The sequence below is a fragment of the Prionailurus bengalensis genome, chromosome C1 (genome assembly GCF_016509475.1).
Source record: "Prionailurus bengalensis isolate Pbe53 chromosome C1, Fcat_Pben_1.1_paternal_pri, whole genome shotgun sequence".
In the NCBI taxonomy this organism is placed as follows: Eukaryota; Metazoa; Chordata; class Mammalia; order Carnivora; family Felidae; genus Prionailurus; species Prionailurus bengalensis.
Genome location: NC_057345.1, coordinates 70,190,578 through 70,213,789, shown reverse-complemented (window position 1 = coordinate 70,213,789; position 23,212 = coordinate 70,190,578). Strand labels below are relative to the sequence as shown.

The 23,212-nt window shown below is 35.7% G+C and overlaps 1 pseudogene; it reads left to right on the top strand.

Moving 5' to 3' along the window:
- The first annotated feature begins 19,863 nt into the window (after positions 1-19,863).
- LOC122480690 lies at positions 19,864-20,448 on the top strand (annotated as a pseudogene).
- Positions 20,449-23,212: the final 2,764 nt, after the last annotated feature.

Sequence of the window (23,212 nt, the reverse complement as noted above, 5' to 3'; positions counted from 1 at the left end):
CAGGTGGTCCTAAAATTTCATTTGACTTTCAAAGTGTCCTCTCTTTCTTCATTAGATAACAACTGCCAAACTGGCTTTCGCACTACAAAGAGGACTTTCATGCAAAGTGGAGCCATGATGAATTTGAAACATCACATGGAGGCACTGCCTGCCCATCAATGATTCAGTTGGCTCCTTTTGAGTTTCATTTATGCGGAAGGACAGAGCTTCACTGTTACATAGTATTCCAGAGAAAATATATAATGTTAACCCAGTTTATTATTTCTCCTTACTATAAAATTTAGAATTATATGCCTATCAGTATAAGAAATTCTCCAGAATTAAGAAAAACTTTTGTGGAAAAGGTGGACATGTCATGCTAAAGAACTGGGTGCAGAGCAGAGCATACCAGAGTTACAAGAAAGCCACTTTCAGTTGGTTTGGCAATCTTTAGCACTTTACTGTCCAAGGGTTTTTTAAACACAAATGCCAATATGTTTTCTCCTTTTGAGCCAGAGAAATAAGTCAGGCTTAAAAAGCTGTGAAAAGTATTTGAAAACTGACCATTTTTACTCATTCTTTGCTGATCTATTTTTAATTTACATTCATGATCATAAGAAGTCTGTTCTACAAATCAGTGATTTATAATTCAATATAAAGATATTTACTCCAATAATTTAGCTCATTTCTGTCTCTTTGTCTAGTTATCATTTAAGAGAGCCTGCCAAGTCACTTATCAATGCTATGTCCTACTGGCCAACATGTGCATCATAGTAGGAAAACACTTACATTTGAAACTTCAATATATCTAACATAAGTCTGTGCACTGCTTTATCAATTTCTGAAAGTTTAATTGCAAATAAAATTATTTGACTTATAAGTTTTCTCCCTGCCTGCCCCCCACCATCTCTACTAAATTTTTCAGGCATATATCTCAGAAGGAATTATAAATAGAAGTTTAATTTTGATAACATTTTCCAAGACTTAGGTTGGTAAATTTATTTTTACATTATTTATTTATACAGGTATAGCATACTCTAATATAAGACAATGTTTTGAAAAAAATTTTACTGAAAGCAAGGGTTATATCCATACACAACACTCTGAATAATACTGAAGCAAAGATTTGGAGAGAGATTTTTCTATTCTTTCTATTTAAGTTACAAAACTATTCTTATAATACTTTTGTTTCTAAGTCAATTAAAAATTGCTTTATAGTAGTGTTGCTTCTCATGGGGTCACTTAACTTACAGGTATTTTTTGCATTACTTGGTTACATAATGGAGGCTGGGTTATGCACAGATCTTTCTAATGGTTATATATAAAGCACTTGAAGTCTATTATTTTATAATAGGCAATACCTAGATGAATAATGAATTGGACTCATCTTTCTTATGTGACTCTAAAGGTCAAACCACACCACCTGAATATTTTTATCCTCTATGAATATTTCCATTTAAGAGTTTATTTAAAAGAATTTTTAAATCTTCTCATTATGTCTTAACAGCATGATATCATACTCTACTTTTTGACTTCTCCATTTGATACGGAAGAAAATTGCATCATATGGCCAAAGCACATTCACTTAAAGTCTTCAATTTAGAAACTTTCCAGAATCAAACTGAGTCAATCTATGCTTTAAAAGTCCCTCACAAAAAGAATCCTACATAAATTACTGTGTGTTTAAAGGTTTCTGATTTTAATCTAATAACCGAAATATCAAAACTACATTTTAATTCAGGCATTTGTGCGTCACTAACAGGTGTTCTCATCAGATTTAGGAACCCTGCAGCAAGATTTATCAGTGTCAAAATGCTAAAATCCTAAATTTAGTGCAAGAATCCCTTTCAAATGGCATTTATATTTTGATATCTTAACCTACTTTGAATCCCCTGAGCATCTTGTCTATTTTTATTAGATTTTGCTGATTTTTTTAAACTTTTCAAAGGCTCTTTAAATTATCTTAAAGTCATATATTTACCAGGAGAAAGCAGGTGTCTTTTTAGAGTGTAGATGCTTAAGTCGCTCATAAAATTAATTTCCTCAGGTTGGAAGAAGGTTTTTAAACTCTAATTTGAAAACCCTAATCTGGCATTCTGAAAACACTGTATCAGCATTCAGATATAATAAAAATGGAAACATAACAGCATAATAAATTTAATTTGTTCTAGTATAGCACAAGTGTAGGGCATTTTTGCATAATAAACTAGAGAGTTTTTAGAGTCATACACAGAACAGTGCCTTTGTTTTGGGGGACCTATTGCTACAATATGCCTTAAGGATGCTATCTTGCTCATCAATTCAGTTTCATTTCATGCTATCACCTGTTCTGTATATTGTGGACTATGTTCTAGACAGAGGTACTTGACATTCAATGGATGACCTCAATAAATGCTTTTATTAATTTATTTATTTTAAATAAACAGCTTATAAAATAAACAAATAAATTTAAAATTGAGATTGTCCCAGAAACTGGAATGCATTTTTTCTGTACCCATAGCATTTGAGGTTTTCTCACTTTTATGTAATTAGAATGCAATATCATATACTGAACAATAAAATTATACTGTACATAATTCTTTGGTGATTCAGAAGGCACTTTAAGCTATTACAGTTTCTCAAACTCCACATTGGGTACTTTATAATTTTTTATTGCACTGGTAAAACAGAGATATTGATTAATAGAGATTTCCAGTACATACGATGTTTTATAAACTGATTTTACTATATCTTTTCTTAACAGACATGATCAGAACACAGATAAATTCCAGGTATCTCACTTTAATATTTCCAAAAATAAATTGAGCACTTTGCCCTTAAATCTCCTCCTCCTCTTCCTTCATTTTGACCTCAGCTTATATCTCCAAATACCTGGTCTCCAAACCTCAAAATATCAGGGTCATCCTTATTTGCTCTTCTTTTCTCATTCTCTGAACCCAAATGGTTACCAAAAGCTATTCCTGCTACCACTTAAAAGTCATTTGCATTTTCTTTTTTATTGGATTGCCCACCATCTCTCATCAACGTTTACTTCAACTAGAAATGATAAGAGTTGAGAGTACTACATGTGCAATACTTGCCAGACTTTAGGCTAAATCCTGAACATTCATCATTTATTTAAAATTTTAAAGTAACTGCAATTTTTATTCTCATCAACGTTTACTTCAACTAGAAATGATAAGAGTTGAGAGTACTACATGTGCAATACTTGCCAGACTTTAGGCTAAATCCTGAACATTCATCATTTATTTAAAATTTTAAAGTAACTGCAATTTTTATTCTCCCTTAAGAGATGAGTCTATCAAGGATTAGGCAAGTTTGGTATCTTGCCCAATTTCAGAGAGCTAGATATTGATAGAGTTGGAGGCTGCTTATAACTTCTACATTCTACTGCAACAACCACCAAACTGTGACCTTCTCATTCAGAGTAAAATCCTGACCTTTGGAATGGTACCTAAACTCTTTCATGAAAATTCTCCTTTCTCATCTCAACTCCCATACTCCATTCCATGTGTCTGATACACCTGTAACATGAACTTTTCTCCAAATCCAGAAAATATCACCAACTTACAGTGCTGTACTACTGCACAGGGTGTTCTTTCCAATTCCTTTTGTCAAAATTCTACTTATTTCTCAACACTCAGTTGAAATATGAAGTCCAACATTGTAACCTCCAGACTGTAGAAGGCATGATTTAAGTGCTCACTAGAGAGCAGCATATAGCATAGTGACTTGTGAGCCAGACTTTCTGGGTTTGAACTCTCTCTAGAGTATTAACCAGTGTTTTCACCTGGGGAAAATTACTGAATATATATACTTGTTCCCTTATATGTAAAATAAGGCCTATTATAGTACCTACTTCATAAGGTTGTTATTAGCATTCAATCAATTAATATATGTGAAAAACAGAATAGTACCTGACACATTGTAAGCAATGTCTACAAGTTTGCTGCTACCATTGATTCATTTCCACACCTCATTCCCAAAGTAATTTGGAGGGTATACAAAATTTACGTGTGGTATAATGAGAGAAAACACCATGGATTGTGACTTAAATAAAAATTATAAACACATGTGAAACACAAGTATTTACAAAATTAAGAAACTATGAAAGGAAAGATTAATGCAATTAGCGACATATAAATTTTAACTGTTTTTATACTAAAAGTCAACACAAACAAAACTATAATGCACGTGACAAACCAGAAGAGTATATTTACACCATATATCATAGATAAGGATTCAAAACCCACATCAAAAAAGAGCTCCTACCGGTAAATACAATTTAAAAGTAAATTAATAAAATAACGAGCAAAAATAATCAAATAATTTGCAAATATCCAATAAACATTTAAAATATGTATTTAAATAACCTCTGATAATACTGCCCCTTAAATGAGGTAAATTTATAAAGATCAATATTAATTTTATTTTAGCAAGGGTTATAAAAGTGGCCAATCTTATTTTTAATGACAGTATAAACTGGAATATTATTGAAGGACATACAGAGTCTATTAAAACTTCCTGGAAATGGATATATCTTTTGTGTGTTTCACACACACACACACACACACACACACACACACACACTTCATACATTTGAATCAGAATCCTAGCTACTGCTCTAACCTCATGTAACTTCCTATTATTCTTCCCCTCTCTCTCTTATGCTATCCTACTTGCTGTCATTTAAGCACACACAATGCTTTATTTTCTCAGGGTCTTTACATTTGCTATTACTTTATCTAGAATTCTGTTCCTTCAGTTACTTGCAAAATTCACTTCATTTCATTCAGGTACTTTATTCAACTATGACTTTCTCTATGATGTCTTCCCTAAATACCCTGTGTAAAATAATACCCCTGTTATTCTTTATCTCCCTCTTCTGGTTCATTTTCATTTACAGCTCTCATTAGTAACTGATATTAATATTATCTAGTTGTTTATTTGTTCTCTGTTGCCTTTATTTGAATGTAAGTTTCATAAGGAAAAGACTGTGCTTTGGTCAGAGCTGAATCCTTAGCATCTATAACAATGTATGTTATGTAGTAGGTATTCAATGAATATTTGTTAATTGAGTGAGCAAATCCCTAGGCTTCCTTGCTTCCACTGACTGGGGTCAAGAAAGAGCATCAAATATCCATACTCCCTACTAACCATGCTTACAGACGTGTTACCATCGTGTGCCTAGAATCCGCCAGAATTAATTTCTTCTATATTTTATCTTTACATAGTTTCCAAGGCATCTCTCACTTCCCAAACCCAAATCCCCATAATGCTCTGTACACCCCACAGTCATACCCCTCTATACCTTTCCATCTTCAGATAGTCTTCCATTGTGTTCTCTGGAATTCACAGTTGATCCTTAGAAAAATTCCTTACATCTACAACCACTTTTCTATTGTTTAATTTGCTCTCTTTGTCTAATGAAAACGTGGCTCTCTCCCAAAGGTTCTGGTTTCCCTGCAAATCTGTCAGATGATGGCTCTTTTACTCCTACAACCTTTCTCTTATTGGAGCTGGAGTTGGAGTAGGTGCATTTTATTCTTCCTCGTTACTCCTTTCAAAGCAGTCTCTTTGTCCTCTTCCCCCAAATTTCCTATTTTTGAACCTCATGTCATCTAGTGCTATCATTTAGTATCCCTCATTGTTACTTTGCCTTACATTCCTAGACCTATCTGATTTGGTTCTTGACTTTGAGATCCTGGCTTCTTTTCTCTTTTACCCAAGCCTTGTTTCAATTACAATTTCAATATTTCAGGTAGGTCATTCTGACACCTTAAATTCTCTGATCCTTGAATTCCATCTTCCAATGATCTGGTCCTCCACCTGCTTTAAGTACCCTGTCATGTTCATTATCAAAAACTACAACCCCTCCACAATTTCTGTTACATGTGTCCCTCTCTGATCACCATCTTTCTTTTTCTTTTTTTTTTTTTTTTTAAGTAATCTCCATGCCCAACGTGGGGCTTGAACTCACAACCTTGAGATCAAGAGTTGGCATGCTCCACTAACTGAGCTAGTCCTGGTGCCACTCTGATCACCATCTTTCTAATTTGTTTTCTCTAGTTCCAAACACCAAAAGCTCTGATTCCACTGGAAAATCTAATCAATTGATTCAACTAACTTTTTACTGCCCCTTATCCCTTTGATGTTCTCATCCTTCCCTTTATCCAACTTAAATTCTATGGGTAATCCTTATAATCACTTCCTGATCTACACCCTTAACTGCCTACCCGAGTTTCATTATTTTTACTTGTTTGGCAAGACCACAAGACAAAACTTGTTTGGTTAAATCCAGATCACCATTCTCTATGCCTACAACTCTGCAGGTAAATGTGTAGAGAAAAATATACAACCATACTTACTCATCTCAAATTTAAAATCATAACCACAAATCTAATGGGATCTCTTAATGCTATTCAGGCAATCATGAAATTTCCAATTCCCTTAATTTTTCCACTCTCTTATTTCAATTTTCACATTTGCTCTTCCTGTATATTTACAACACCTCCTCCCCTATCTTCACTCTGAGCTGATGACTGTATATACAATTTCATGAAGAAAACTTAAATGATAAAGAGACTATCATAGATTCCCACCAACACATCTACCCACTTACTATATATGAACCCACATTCTCTGCTGCTCATCTTGTTGCCAGAGGAGAATTACCTGTACCACAATCTAAAGCCAATTCTTCCACATGTATTCTAGATTCCAGCAGCTCCTATCTACCCCCAAATTTTCCAGCAATACACCTTCTCTCTTGCAACATCATTTCTCCCATCTCTACTGGATCATTGTACATCAGCATACAAATAGTCTATTAGTTGTCCTCCAATCTGACCACATTTTCCCTCTTTTATTTCCACTGCTCTGGTCTGGACTCCATTATCTCTTCCCAACTTATTGTAAGGGCCTCCTCACTGGTTTCTCTGCATCCACCCACTCCTTGTCCCCAGAATGATCTATTCTCACCACAACGGTCAGAGAAAACCTTATTAAAAAGAAGTCAGGTCATATGCCTCCTCTTCTAACACCCTCCTTGGATCCCCATCCCACCCGAAGTAAACGCCCAAGTGGTCACATGTCCTACAAGGTCTTATGCAATATACGCCCTTTTCTTCCCAAAAAACACTTTGACCATCTTGCCTAGTGCTCTCCTCATTTACCACTCTGCACCACCCATGACAGTTTATTGTTCTTCCTTCCATATGTCTGTTTCCTTCCCTCACGAGGGCTTTCCTACTTGTTATCCCCATGCTAGAAGTGATCACTTACCAATGGTTAGCTTCCCCACTCATTCATGTCTTTGTCCAAGTGTCACTTTTTCAATGAGCTCTACCCTAATCATTTTATTTAGAATCCATACTCCCACTCCTTGTACTTCTACACTACTTATCCTGCTCTGCTTTCCTTTTTCTGTAAGATTGGTCACTTTGTAACACACTGTATAACTTACTTTTTTCTATTTATATTTTTTACTTAGCTGTCTCCACCATTAAATTTTAAGCTGCAGAAGGGCAAGAATCTTTGACTCTCTTGCTCACTGATGAATCACAAAAAATAAGAAGAAAAAGGAAAGAAAATGAAACAAAAAAACCCTAAAATCATCAGCCTGATAGTTTCCATCAATTAATACTTATTACTGAAAAAATGTATATTTCACTAAAAATATATGTATAAGGACATTGGGTGTACCCTTGTTTTAATAGGAAAAAATGGGAAAATATCAATAGAGGAATGGTTAAAGGAGGTTTTATTTATTACATGAACATAACATCATTTAAAAAGGTGGGTGATAAAGTTCCCAGACATACAAATTTTAAAAATAAAATAAAACATATACTAAAGTCCTGTTAACACATTAAAATTATACATTTATATTTTTCTCTATGTATAAATAGATCTAGAAAGAAACACCAAAGTGGTTTGTAACCATGAATACAGTTAGGCAGACTAGAGATTTGATAAGGTAAAAAGAGAAGGGTGAACATGGAATTTTTAATTAATTTTAAATTGTTTGAATTTCTATACTGAAATTTACTCATTTTAAATTTTAATTTTTATAAAATTTATGGTGCTCATAAATTTAAAAATGAAAAAATTAGGGCAAAGAAAAAATAATACAGGAAAAGCAAGATGAAATCAAGAGTGAAATTAATACCCAAATATGCATATAAAATTCTCTACACTTTATAAACTCAGGTCATAAATTTTACTCTGATCTTTTCTGTCAACAATGACCAGTTAAATCATGGTGTCAACATGATTAAAAACAAACTACTTATTCAGGAGATACACACTACTCCTGGGATCAGTACCTGAAAAAAAGATACTATCCTGAATTTCTACTGAGTGATGTGTGAACAGCAACTTTAACAATATCTTTATAGAAACTTCAGTGCATTTTGCAGATCTTTTTCTTTTTAAATGTTTTTTTAATGTTTATTTATATATTTTGAGAAAGAGAGAGAGAGAGAGAACAAGCAGGGGATGGGCAAAGAAGGAGAATCCCAAGCAGGCCCTGCACCTTCATTGCAGAGCCTGACCCAGGTCTCGATCTCACCAACCATGAGATCGTGACCTGTACCAAAATCAAGAGTCAGAGGCTAAACTGACTGAGCCACCCAGGCACCCCTCTTTTTAAATGTTTTATGGAGACTGCTAAAGTGTAGCTCAGTAATACCAATCTTACAGGTCTTGAGGGCTTGTAGGAGGAGGCTGGCAATGGGCCACCAAGTAATGTGATCAAGAAACATGGTTCTGATATCTTGCTTATTCCGAGACCTCTATTTAAGTAGGAGAGAGAGGGAAATCGGGAAATGTCGGTCAAAGGGACAAAGTTTCAGCTACATAAGATGAATGATTCTGGAAATCCAATGTACAGCATGGTGACTATAGTTAATGATACTTTATTATATACTTAAAATTTGCTAAGAGGGTAGATCTTAAGTGTTCCCACCACATGTACACATACATACAAAAAGAGCTATATTTAGAGTACCTTAACCTATGGTTCATTATTTTGCATTCTGCAAAAGTAGATTCCTTGGTCAAATATTTGAAAAAAAATCGGTATCAAACCAAGTTAAATATGTTTCTTTACATTAGGGGCTTCCTAGAGTCTTTAATATGCACATATGCATTATAAATCTTTTAGAAGGAGATAGAAAATCTTGTTTGCGAATCAAAATTATGTTTTTAAGAATCCACACTGTCTTTAAGAGCATCTCCCAGGGCGTTGGTCCCACACAGCACACTTTGGGTGAGCAATATGAACAGAAGGCCCCTCATGTTAAGCAAGTCTCCACAAATAGGGTTTTGTTGTCCTTGTTCTTTGTTTATTTATTTTCCTTCAATGAGGCTACTGAGCGATAGACCTTCTCTTGATCCCATATTTGATTATAGCTCTATTACTATACTTTCTATTTTGTTGAATTAGACTTTTCTTCGTGTTCTCTACCACTTGGGAAGTTTATCAAGAATAGTTTGTGTTATTCAGTACCTAACAATGCTAGCTCCAAGCACAGTGTTTATCAAATATTTATTGAAAGAAAATCCTAAAAAAATATGTTCACATGAAGAGCAAAAATCCATGGAACATTATTTATAGTTCTAAGGTATTTTCCATACTTCAAGGCTTTCTACGTATAGAGAGTCAAATGACACATTTCTTTTTCTTTTTTTTTTTCCTGAAATGATACCAACCCAATGTGTCAAAGATCATGCCAGTCAGAAACTCTGATTTGCAGCTGTACATTTATTTAATAATTGGGGGAAATGATAAATATAGTTTGCTTAATAAACAAAATTTTTTAAAATATGAGATCTGACCCAGATAATTAAAATATTTCATGGTGAAAAAAAAAGTTGAAAAACTAGTCCAGCTCTCTTGCTTTACAGGAGAGAAAATTAAGGCCAATGAGGTGAAAGAGATTTGTCCACTATCCCATGAAGGCTTTAGAGCAGTGTAGGCATTAAAGTCTACCTCTCCCGACTTCCATGAAGCAGGGTCTTTTCTTTTTTCTGCCTCTTTTCTAGATCTGTTTTCAGGTTTCATTGTAACATTTCTTTCTCCTTCTCTTATCATTTTTCTTTCATTTGCATAACATGTGACATTCTCTTGCACATATCAAGGACTCTTGCCATCTCAGAGCCGGGAGGCCCCGCGAGGTGGCAGTTGAGGAAGCTGCATTTCTGCTCATTTATTGATGGGAAGCACTACTTCTGACAGAGCGGATGCACAGTGACGGGGCAGACTGGCTGAAAACTGGTAGGAGGATTTGGCAACAGCTCTGGGGCCAAACCGAGGCCACAGGCCATATGTCTGGCTCCTCTGTCATAAACGGACGACCAAGTGTACACATTCCCAGGGGTAATGTCACTGGGACCTTATTTGCAAACATATAAACGTATGACATTCAATTATGTTCAGAGGCAATGTTGTCAAAACCACCAAGGAAACAATTTACTGCTTTTACACAGTATGTGACTCAGAGTGCATTAGCAAGTTCTCACTACTTAGTTGTGCAAGATGCATTTGAAGAGGTTCTTTTGCAGCCTGTTGTAGAAGCATGATCCATACACTTAGATAACAGACATTGATCTGATGAAGTTGAGGGTTATTACAGAATTGGCTCAGGTGAAACAGAGCTTATATATGTACATATACATTAAAATCAGACATTTCTTTGTAGGCACCAGCCAATTAACGGAAGAAAGGTTTTTTACAACTAGGGAAGCTATCTGCTAATACCAGTTGGTGACAAATTGATGAGACTTAAAATTTTGGCTCCATGAAATTCCATTCATGCTAAATGGTATAACACTTTCTATAGTAAAAAAGAAGACCCTTAATTTATAGAAAATGTGGTTATAGAACAAGCAATAATGTTTTTAACTTTATAAGAGGCCTCATAACATCCTTATAATATTCTTGAAACAAATGCCATTAAACTGAAAGGGCTGATTCCTAGGTTTCCTTATTGACACTATTACTAGTGCTGATAGAAAACACTCAGAAAATTCAATCAGGGAGGTGAATTAGAGCTTGCTACAATAACAACAACAACATAATAATAATAACAACAACAACAATGTGCTTGTACATTGGCATTATGTTTTTGGGTATATATAAACATGAATTATGTCCTCTAATTTGTGCGTATTAAATGAAATACATTTTGGGGAGGCAGCTCCAAGGGAGCATATCCTCATTGTAATAATTTTTTATCATTCTTATTTCACAGATTACAAAACAGATTCAGAGATATTCAAAGAGTTATCCAAGGTCATACCCCAAAAATACTAGAATCAAAAGCAGGTATAGGGTGAGTCTTCAAAATCCTAGGGCAGAGTGTTTTCTCACATGATGCTATCTTTCCCATCAAGATCAAAAGGTCTATTTTGTAGCTGCTGCTGCCATAAGGGTTAGGAAAAAAATCGATCAGGAGAGACAGGAGGTAGCTGAATCATAGAAGTCTAAACCCCTGAAAGATGGGCAGTGTCAAATGACAGAAGAAAAATGAAGGGAATTTGGAGAATGAACAATGATTGACTGATTTAATTAACATTAAGCACTAATAGGCACCAACTAGTGTTCTAGGTACTGTGATTCACTTTTGAGCAAAAAAGACAAGATCCCCAACTTCATGGAGCCTACACTGTAGATGAAATAAGATACACTAAAATAAATAAGCATATTTTTAAAATCAAATGTTAATGTCTATAAAGAAAAAAAATAAAGTGCATACAGAGTGGTAGAGGAAAGGAGTGTTTTCTCCAAGTGGTCAGGGAGGGCCTCTCCTGAAGATGACCTTTTTAAAAAAATTTTTTTTAATGTTTATTTTATTTTTGAGAAAGAGAGATGAGTATGAGTGGGGGAAAGGCAGAAAGAGAGGGAGACAGAGAATCTGAAGCAGGCTCCTGGTTCTGAGCTGTCAGCACAGAGCCTGACACGGGGCTCGAACCCACGAACCCTGAGATCATGACCCAAGCCAAAGTTGGACGCTTAACCGACTGAGCCACCTAGACACCCACTGTAGATGAACTTTGAACATACACCCAAATAAGTAATATTTAGTCTTACAAATATCCCTGTGAAGCATTTTTCAATAGATGAGGCTAGTCATAGAGCTGGGGGTCCACTGGGAAGAACCTTATAAATGATGGGGTTCAGGGCAGGGTGCTCCAAATATGCCACCTTGGCATATTAGTTATTTTGAATTAAAGTTATTTAAGAAATAGCCGATATAAGAACATTGTGACTTTCTTCTGTCTTTCAGGAAAGCAGGAAATAAATTTCCCTGTGATGAATACCCTCCCTGCAGGTAGAGGGTAGAATGCATCCTTATCACCACAGATAGGGAATTCAAGGCCAAGAAGGCTGGAGAAACAAACTTTGTTACTTCTTCATTAATTTGCTAACTTAAGCCCAACTTCTTTGTCCTGTCAATTCTTCAAAAATTTGTTTCTTTATTTAAAAGGTATAAAACCTGCCTGCTTTGGTCACTTCTTTAAGTCTCATGTTTATATGAGCTCCCATATATATGAAATTAACTTTGTTTTTCTCCTGTTAGCTTGTCCTATATCAATTTAATTACTATACCAGCTAAAGAAGTTAAAAGGGAAGGAAGGAAAAGTTTTCCTCCCCTACACAGGCTACACTTAAAAACAGAGTTTGTTCTTAAGTGTAGTAAGAAGCCATTAAGAGATCCTGATTTGCTTTTTTTAAAAGATCATTTTTAAGATTTAAAAGACAATTTTGCTTTCCTCACAAAAGTTGAGAGGGTGTAAGGAAAGCATAGGGAAGTAGTCAGCATCGTCCAAGACAGGCACCTGCTCTGTGAAGGCAACAGTGAGCACGGTGCTAAATGACCAGTTTGGGTATGTATTCTGAAGGAAAGACAGAGAAAACTAATATTTGGTAGATTGGCTGAAGTAGGAATTTTTTTGTGGGGCAGGGGGAGGGTGAAATGACAGATCAGGCCTACCTCCTAACTTTTTTTTGACTATTTGAACAAATGAAATGAACAAGACTATAAACATATATAGTCAAGTACATGAGACAGAAAGGTTGTGAGTTCGTGCATGGCTACTAACAGAATATATATGCTGATGAAGTTAAGAAACAACAGTTGACTCCACTTGGAGCTGTGTGTTCAATGCCACTGGGCTATCCTAGACTGCCCTTGGACTGTCTTAGACTGCCATTGGACTCTCCTAGGTAGGACCATGAGAAACCATGGGCAGAACTGAAAGAAAGGAGATCTGCAACCCAATTGTACCTTCTTGAGCAATAATCTCATCTCTTTGACACTCATTTTTATTGTCTGTAATAAGAGGTTTAGCCAGATTAGTAATGTTAAATTTATTTCAGGTTCTGGACTACTTTTAGGAACCTAATGATTATTAATGACTCTCCAGGAAAAAAAAAACTGCACATATATTCAAAATTTCAACACAGAGACCTAAGGACTCAGCCACTAAACATTAGCAAAGGTTCCTCCCGTTCAAGATGCATGATTCCATACAACATCAAAATAAGTCCCAAATCATACAAAACAATATGTGTCCACTGCAGTGTGGCAGACAGCTTGCAGCAAAATTTGCTCAAGCATGTGAAGTAGTAAATGCCCTCATCTTTGTAGCCGTAATGTCGAGGACATTCAGCTTCTCATTCACTGCATATTAGGAGAGGGAATCAAGAGTCACAGGTGAGTTTTTCACTGGAGATGACCCATGTGACTACTAATCATACTTATTTAGCCCAATTTAATCACCTGGCACCTGACCCCTAGCTGCAAATGGGATAGATGACAGAGGCAAGCACGTTTGGTAGGCATTATATTTTCTTTCATATATGCTTTCTTCTTACACAGAAGTTTTTCTAGCTCATGTAGAAACTTTTGGTTAAATAAGTGTAGACTTAATCTAAACGATGGAATACTATGAAACTGTCAATAAATTCGTAAAGACCTCTAAGGCAAGAAATTATGTGAAAAAGCAAAATACAAAACCGTGTGGATAGTAGGTTCTTACTCATGTAAGAAAGAGAAAATCAGACTTTATGTTTCTGTTTGCATGTACACAGAAAATCTCCAAAGGATAGACTGAAGAAGCTAGCAGAAAGGATCACCTGGTTATGGTGATAAAGATCATGGATGGGAAAGGCAGGTGAGAAAGTGAGACTTTTTATTGGTTACTTTTTTTTACTATGTTGATTTTTGAACTATATGAGTATATTGCCAACTCAAACCATTAAAAGTTGAAAAAGAGTGGGGAATAAAAACTCATGTTCTCACCCTATGTCTGATCATCTTTATTCTCTATGCTGGCGGGTATCAAGACATGAGTGGCTAATTCCAGAGCTCCCACTCTTATTTATTTATTTTTTCAGAGCTCCCACTTTAAAAGAAGGACAGTGTCTGATGGAGTAGGACGGTAATGCATCACTCAACAGCTCAAGCATGGCTTCATTACAGAGTAACGTGCATCATGTCTGTGTTATTGGTTACTTAACAGATCTCTTTCCATAGTATGGATTAACCAAGATAAAGTAGCTAAATACTGCCTGAGATTCCCTGTCTATAGATAAGGCTTCCATTTGTCAGGATAAGGAGTAAAATTAAGCAATAGATTGGCAGATTTCCTGCTCATTTTATCACAATGCTAATATACAAACCTATAAGAATTTCTGAGTCATAGTTTGATATGGGTTTAATCTTACAAAATTACTGACCTGCATGAACAAAGTTCCCCAAGGGAAAATTATTTTTCTTCATAATTTTGTATACTATTCCAATTTGTTATGCATGAAACTCATTATATTTTCATTATTAATGGCTTATAGCGTTCAAAGTAAAAACAATATAAAATTGCAATGAAAAGTATAAGATGCTGAATTAGATATGGATTAAATCCCTACCTCTGGTAGTTGTGTTTCTATGAGCTTTTCACTTACTCTTTCCAGAGTTTTCATTTCTCCACATGTAAAGTGGGAATAACGTTAACTCCTTTATGTAGTTGTGATAACTGAGGTTTGGTATTTAAAATACTTAGCACAACACCTCATATAAGAAAGCGTGCTCTGTAACTGGTTGCTATCATTAATATTACAAAGTGGCTAACAAATCACAGTGTCCTAAAATTTATTTGAAGTTAATACTACAACAAAATTTAGAAATGAGTCAGATATTACTTCTCTTTCCCAAAGTTATGGTGAGACTTTCCGGGTAGATAACAAGTTCCTTTTACCCCTATGGTAACCTGCCAAGTTAGGAGTGGCCATGCTGGAACAGCATACGGGACAGGAAACAGCATGGACTGCGGGATCAAGAAAAACACTGACATCTGGAAAATGTGGATTGTTGTTCAGATTAATTGAGATAGTTTTGGAAAATCACTTACCACATTGTAAGCTCTTATTAAATAGAAGTTCTTTTTAGCATTTTATGGTAAAACAAGAGGATAGATAATTGAGACCATTAAGTCAAACCATGATTCTAAAAGAGTCTGTCATTTAGGAAATGGTCTATATTTGGGGGAAGTTAGTAGAGAGTAAAAATATTTGAATAATGTGCCATTATGGCTTAATTTTACCATATTATTAAACTTCAGTATTTTGTTTTCTAAAATCTTTTCTCAAAGTTTTGAGCTCTGTAATATTTTAAACATGTTTCTTCTTTATTTTTAAGCCCAGTCTCTCAAGGGAAATTTAATTTGTATGTTTCTGATTCTTTTACACTTAACTCATCCAAAAGTTATTTTGTAAGAATTCTTTGATGTCCAGAAAACCTTATCATTTTCTTATAATATATTCAAGATTTCTTCCTTTGGAAAATAGAAATCATGTCTTGCTTAAAGTAAATAAACTAAAACACCCAATTTGGGGAGGGGTATAAACCCCCCCACACACACACACACCTCATTTCCTTTCTCTTTATAAGCCTTCTCTGTTAGTATCTTGGCTTCCAGCAAGGATCATTCTAATTCAGGAAGGAATTGGAGAGTTTAACCTTCCTTAAGTCAGAAAACTCAATAAATATTTTTTGTTACCTCTGATGTATGGAGAAATATGCAAGTTTCCGTGGGTGATAGCAATGAAAATGAGACAGAAAAATAAAATATAGTGCATAGTCTCATGAAATTTATATTCCAATGGTAGAGATAGGCACATATTAAGGAAATTATAATATTTGGCTGAACAAAACACTCTGAAAGAGGTAAAAAAAAAGTTTTTTCTAAATAGTACAAGAAGAATTGTGAATTCAGTCTGAAGAACTGAGGAAAGATTTTTCACATAATAGATAAAATTTAAGCCAGCCATATTAGAATTTCAGAGATTTTTATCATTTCAATGAGTGAAGAAGTTGGGGAAGGTGGCCCTTTCTCAAAGCCACTTGGGCATAACATATAAGCTGAAGCCAAAAATTTGCCGCACTTAAAAAAAAAAAAAACAGGGTGGGGCGCCTGGGTGGCTCAGTCGGTTGAGCATCCAACTTCAGCTCAGGTCATGATCTCACAGTCCGTGAGTTTGAGCCCCGAGTCGGGCTCTGTGCTGACAGCTAGAAGCCTGGAGCCTACTTCAGATTCTGTGTCTCCCTCTCTCTCTGCCCCTCCCCTGCTCATGCTCTGTCTCTCTCTGTCTCAAAAGTAAATAAAAACATTTTAAAAAATTAAAAAAAAAAACAAAGAGGAAAAGAATCTGAATGTTCTTGAGGAGAACAAGTAATACAAATGCACAAAGATAAAGCTGGGGCACCTAGGTAGCTCAGTTGGTTAAGCATGTGACTCTTGATTTTGGCTCAGGTCATAATCTCACGAGTTCATGAGTTTGAGCCTCGCATCAGCATGGAGCCTGCTCGGGATTCTCTCTCACTCTCTGTTTCTCTCTCTCTCCTTCTTCCCTCCCTTTATCTCTCTCAAAATTAATAAATAAACTAAAAAAAAACAGAAGAAGAAGAAATGAAAAGCTGATGTAAGTATGAAGGGTGAGAAAGAGATTAGAGTCAGAAGGTTCAAAGACCAAGTCTACTTGTTACTACTTCAGTAGTTAAAGCAAGGATCAGTGAGGATATCAACTATTGTATGAAGAAAGAAAAGATGAGGAACAAAGAAGGAAGAATCAATAATGGTTCCTGGATTTTTAGTTAAAGTGTACATTAGTTAGAATATAGGCCAAACTGACTACAAAAAAGAAACCTTAAGAAGGAAAGAAAAGAAAGCTAAAAGCAGGGCCGTTCAAACAAGAGAGAATTTGTATTTTCTTCTCCAGTAATAGTACAGAGTAGGGGCATTATTTCGGATGGAGTGACTATTCCACAAGGTCACACATAGGGTTGCTGAAATAGTGAAAGCTGGCTCTCAACTGTCCCCCCTCCTCCCATCCAATCTCTGGAAAGAGGAAAGAGGAAGCAAGAACTTTCCTTTCACAGAAGTGATCCTGAAATTGTATGCATTGCATCCATTCATATCCCGTTAATCATATGACTCCAAGAGAATTTTCTATTCAGAATCTAAAACTTGGCAGAGTTCAAGAGACTGTTTCCCTACATCATATGCTTATATCACTAGTGGAGTTTGAAATTATTTTTTGCTGATAAAAAGTAGTAGACTATAGATCCCATAGATGGCAAGGTGAGTGGAGGCAAAATGGATGGGAGGGAAAAAAAGATAAAAGCCCAGATAAGGCAGTTTATTTTTCTTGGTTTGAGGCCCGTGGCTTGGTCCTGATACGAAGATTCTGAAGCTAAACAATCACCCGGCTACAGGTTCCCTGTGCTAGACTAGACCAGTAGAAGTAGGGATCCAGATAGATCCTATATAAACATCAGACATGAATGATCATCACACTTACCAACAATGATTTTAAAAACTGTGTAGCTGTTGGCTAATGCCTGACACCTGAAAAAGATCATGAGCTCCAGGGGGCAGGGCCTTTATTTTTCTGTTCAATACTGAATTATCCCAGTATCTAGGGAAGTACCTGATATATTTTAGAAGCTAGGTATACACACATATTTTTAAAACTGTAACTTGAAAAGTGTCAAATCCACAGTAAAACTGAGAGTACTACAATAAATACAAACGTTCACTAATTGTTAATGTGTGCCACATTTGCATATTCCTTTCTCTTTCTTCATCCCGAATCCACTGAAAGTAAGTTGCAGATGTTATAACACTATTCTTAAATAGTTAAGGAAGGAAGGAAAGAAAGAAAAAAGGAAGGAACAAAGACATACATGCCAGCTATTCTTTTAATTCCTTTACTTTTAAATTTACCAAATCTTTGTGTTTTACCTTTACTCCCAGGATAACTTAGCCAAAGTATTTTCTTGTTTGTTTCATAGATACCTTTTACAGGATAAACTGAAGTCATTTACATGAATACTATTTCTGAATATTCTGCAAAAATATATTCAGTTTAAAGATAATTTAAGAAGCTACTATAAACCAAATGAGTCTTAAAATTAAATTTTTATTTAAATGGATGCATTTTAACCAAAAAATAATTCTTAGTTAAACAAGAAGAGAAAAATTGAAAAAAAGGCCAAAATTGTGATGATCTAGCTTTTCTTCACTTTGACCTCTAGAAACAGTCTTTACTGGGTGCTTTTGCTTTACTTTGAGAAGAGTGACTTAAGAATTGAGGTACTTATAAATAGAGATAAGAAAAATGTTATCTTCAGAAGTTTCAGTATATCCTAAAGAATTTCTCTCTGGTAGAGGAATAAATTATCAACATTTTGATGGCATTCATAGACGGTCCTAGAGGAAGTGATAAAACATCAGTAAATTCAGGACAATACTATAATTAAACTTTAAGAAATTGGTAGTGGAGGAAAAAAAATCAAAGGACTTGTAAAAGCATAAAACTGATATTAGGAAAATAAATCTGTAATTGGTTTCTTCAAAAGAATAAAGAACACTATCATTCATAAAGGACCTACTAACTTTTCAGGGACTCAGATCTAGTAAATGGTAATATAGAGATAAAAGCTTAAATTCATCTGACTACATTTTACTCTACCCTAATATATAGCCTCCCATATACCAAGGAGACTATTTAAAGAACAGAAGAGGAGTCTTGTTTTGGGAAGGTTTATATATTGTTCCTTCAAATTAAATGGAACTACTATATTGTATATGAATATTCAGTATCGGAATATTGGCCAACAGATTTGTTGATGGGGTGCTACAGTGCAAAGCAAATGCTTGCCTTATTTACATTCAGAGCTCAAAAGTTTCATATGTATATATATATAAATATATATATAAATATATTTATATTTAAATATATTTATATATATATACATATGAACTGCATATACATGTTTTAGTTTTTTAGTTACGGGATTTTATTATTACAGTGACCCTGAAAAGGAAGTCATAAAAGTACTAGCATTACCATTTCAAGACAAGGTAACTAAGGAACATAAAGATTAAATGATTCATCCAATGTTACTCAGTTTGTTAGGGCTGCTGCAAAGACCACCCATACCCACTGGCTACCCCTTGTACTTTTTTTTTAATGTTTATTTATTTTTGAGACAGAGAGAAGAGAGAGAGCACAAGAGTGGAGGGCAGAGAGAGAGGGAGACACAGAATCCGAAGGAGGCTCCAGGCTCTGATCTTTTGGCCCAGAGTCCAATGCGGGGCTCAAACCCATGAACCATGAGATCATGACCTGAGCCCAAGTCGGCGGCTTAACTGACTGAGCCATTCAGGTGCCCCTGGCTACCCCTTGTATTAAGCAGTTTGTTACCTAGGGATTCAGACTTTTCAACATCTTTCTTACTATTGTTAGTGGAGAGACTAACTAAGCTCAATTAAAATTACAAACACCTTCCTTGGATGGCAACGAGAGCAGAGTTTGCCATGAAGGCTTTGGGCACCCCACAAAAGTACAAAGTGCTGGGGAGCTGCCTGTCCACCCCCAAATGCCGCATTCTGCCCCTGTATCACATGTGAATCCCTGCACTTCATGCTGTGGCCAAGTCCCGCTTCTCCTACTTCTGTGTCTCACCTGAAGAAGATGAAGAAGTGTTCAGGGCAAACTGTCTACCCTGGACAAGTGTTCAAGAAATACCCCTTGAGGGTGAAGAACTTCAGCATCTGGCTGTGCTATGACTCCCGCAGTAGCATCCACAACATCTGCCAGGAGTACGAGGACCTGACCACTGTAGGTGGTGTCACCCAATGCCATGGTGCCATGGGCCCCCAACACCATGCCCAGGCCCACTGGATCCAGATCATGAAAGTGAAGGAGACTGCAGCCAGAAAGTGCTGCCCACCGGCAGCCAAGCAGTTCCACAGCTCCAAGATCAAGTTCCTGCTGCCCCACCAGGTCCTGTGTCACCAGCACAAGCCACGCTTTACCACCAAGAGACCCAACACCTTCTTTTAGGTGTAGAGCCTCCCTGTCCCCAGGTCTGCCCAAATAAACTCCATGGGAAAACCAAACTATAAAAATAAATAGATAAATAAATAAATAAAATAATAAAATTACAAATAACTCACCAGATCTACCATTATTAGGAAGTTAATCTAAATGTCACTGATCATATAACCTTTTTCTAAATAAGATTCCTTAATCTGAGATTACACCTGTCTCACTTGCCATTTTCAGCACTGGACAGAGCAGGACTTCTCCCTTATCCTAATGTATAAAGCAAACATCAAGAGAAAGTGGAGGTATGCCTACACCTCAGAGTTATTACAAAGATCTTAACTGTTATCTAGATAAACTTTCTTAGTATTTTTGGAGTCTCTTTAAAAAATCTGATGGAATGCATGGTGGCTGTTTGAGAAAATAAAATAAATAAAACAAAGCAAAACTGAAAAAAAAAACAGGAAATAAAAAGTGGGGGCAGATATAGATGGGACAGTTCATTCACTATAGGTTAAGAAACCCTGGTCTGGGAATATGGGATTGAATCAGTGCACTAGCTTTGGAACATAGTAAGAACTGAAAGACTAATAGATGACAGAGTTTTACAGATGAATTCACAATGAGTCACGAAGGAAAAGGAGACCAATGGCAAGGATGTAGAAGAACCTGGGCCAGAAATATGCTATTCCTTCAGTAGCATGACTTAGATAACAATCTGTATCACTCCTTTCATTCCCCATTTCTTATAGAGACTATCTGTGGGCTATTTCACTTACCTGAATATCTAAAATAAACACATTCAAGGGAAAAGCAATAAACGTTAATAACACAACATAGAAATAAATGAAGAAATCTTAAAAGTACTTTAGATCTCCCCAAAATGAAAAAAGAGAAATGTCTTCAGAGATATCTATACTATAAAGAGAACATATTTTTATCATGGTTAGTAGAGTTATAACCAGAAATAAATGGAAGAAGTCATATATGTGCACGCATTTTTGTGAAAATTAGTACACGTGCCTATGCACACAAATTATGTCTGTGTCTTTATGTGCGTGAACGTATAATATACTATTTATTTATCTTTCTGGCTCTTAATATAATTTCTTTGACAATCTCATTGCTAATAGATTCAGGTGCAGTCTCTCAAGGGAAGTGGTGGAAAATATAGCTCTTTTTGAAGAATGATAAAATAGACTAGATATTTTGTGAGCAGATTGGTGTGTACAATTTCCAAGTAAACTGGAAGGCAGTAAAATATGGAGATTTAAAAAATAATAAAAAATAAGTTGCTAAAAAGGTGATGGAATTTTGGAAATATACCTAACTCACTGAATTAGAATTTCCATATATTCGATTGCTATAAATATGCCTAAAATGTTAGTTATTAATTAAACTGGAGTTATAAAATAAAAAGCCACTCATTTTAGAATTTTGCCAGAGTATCTCAGTAAACATGAACATAGTTCTAACCCATCGTGAGATGAAGAACAGGCTGCCTAGCAACCGTTTTAACTAGTTCCCCAGAGGTTCTCAAGAGAAAAATGGGTGTTTGGAGGGAGAGCATTTGTTTTTGTTTTTGTTCTTATATCAAAGTTGCAGGATCATTTCTAGCTTCTCTAGTCATTTTTCTTCTTGTCCTCATCATCTGAAAGAAATAATGAAAAAGAGGAAGCAAAGAAGGAAGCGAGGGAAGAAGGAAGAGAGGGAGGAATGAAAGATGGATAAAGATCAATATAGGCCGTCTGAAGCACTCACTCAGGAATTCAAACATAATAATGGAAATCGAAGTCAGGTTCTTCTGTTTATCATATACAGGCATATACACCTTTTTGTGGAATGCTCACAAATCAAATTCAAAGTAATGACATTGGCTGGAGAAACTACACATTCATTGAAATGTGTGACAGGAAAGAATATATGTTGGTGGCATTTCTTGACCCAGGATTCAAGGGCAACTTTGAAACTCTATGCCTACTTCATGAAGCCATAGATCACAAGGAAGATGTTCTCATAAAGAAAATGTGGCAGGTTAGGTCACTCTCCTCCTTCCAGACTTCCTGGTTAAGTAAAAGCACACTCATAAAACATTCACAGCATATTTTCATAGGATGTCCTATCATGTAGGTCCCTGACAGGGGAGGGAAGAGAAACTGTTTGATGCTGATTCCAGAAACAGTAGCTTTAAGTGTTTCTTTTGAGACAGGGAGAGAGAGAGAGAGAGAGAGAGAGAGAGAGAGAGAGAGAGAGAGGTGCACCCAGTTTTTACTATGTACCTTTCATATAGCCTTTGTGAGTTTGGGAGGGAAGAACAAAGATGATTTCAGGTCAAATTCCAGAGTTAATGATGTGTTCATGAAAATGTAGAGAGCAAAAATTATGAGTTAAAAAGGTTATCATCTCAGGCAAAGCCGAAGCAGTGGTGGATCTGGAGCAGGATGGGTAAGTTATATACATGAGATGCTTAGGAATATAAAGTACCTATATTCTTATTTTATACAATTGTTTTTATGGCTTTTGACTCCATTTTAAGACTCTGTGGCCAGTTGGGTTTAGTGAACATCATTTTGCAAGCCAACAATGCAAAAGTGCTTCAATGATAAAAACTGGGCTTTATAATCATTGTAATATAGAAACAATGTTCCTTCTAGAACTTACTCTGAGCCCTGGGTTCATTTGTAGTTCTATTATTGACCCCATATGAAACATGGAATTTATTTGCTGTTTAGTACTTTCCTGAAGAACAGAAGAGAAAGTGGTTCCATTGCTTTGAATTACCTGAGAAAATTGCCATAATTTGCCATTTCCCAATGCAAAGCTGGATTTCAAAAGTTA